We start from the raw sequence: 385 nt of genomic DNA, 5'->3' as shown, positions 1-385 counted from the left end.
CTGACATTGAACACGAGACGCGGCCCACACTTTGAGAAACACTGCTCAGACTGTGGCTCGAGCTAAATAAAGACTTTGTTTGATTTGGCGTAGAGCAATAGACTTCACTGCGCATGCGCGGTCCTCTGTCCGGTTTGGGGAACACGTGCACGCGCCTGTGTTTGTTTGTGAAGTCACGCTCTGCGCACGCAGCCTGGAGCTGTCACGAGGCGGTGTCGTGGTGTTGTCACGTGCGTCCTGCATGGTGCTGCTGGGAGCGCGCGCGTGCACAGGGGCCACCTAAACCTCCGTGCACGTGCAGACACCGAGCACGTAAACGTGTCTGCACGTGACGTCATGACAGCAGTGACGTCACGTGTGTAATAACTGCTGTTATTACATGTAA

The sequence above is a fragment of the Eucyclogobius newberryi genome, unplaced genomic scaffold, assembly GCF_026437365.1.
Source record: "Eucyclogobius newberryi isolate DKJ021-1_F unplaced genomic scaffold, fEucNew1.0.hap1 SCAF_19, whole genome shotgun sequence".
In the NCBI taxonomy this organism is placed as follows: Eukaryota; Metazoa; Chordata; class Actinopteri; order Gobiiformes; family Gobiidae; genus Eucyclogobius; species Eucyclogobius newberryi.
This window is presented reverse-complemented; position numbering follows the sequence as displayed.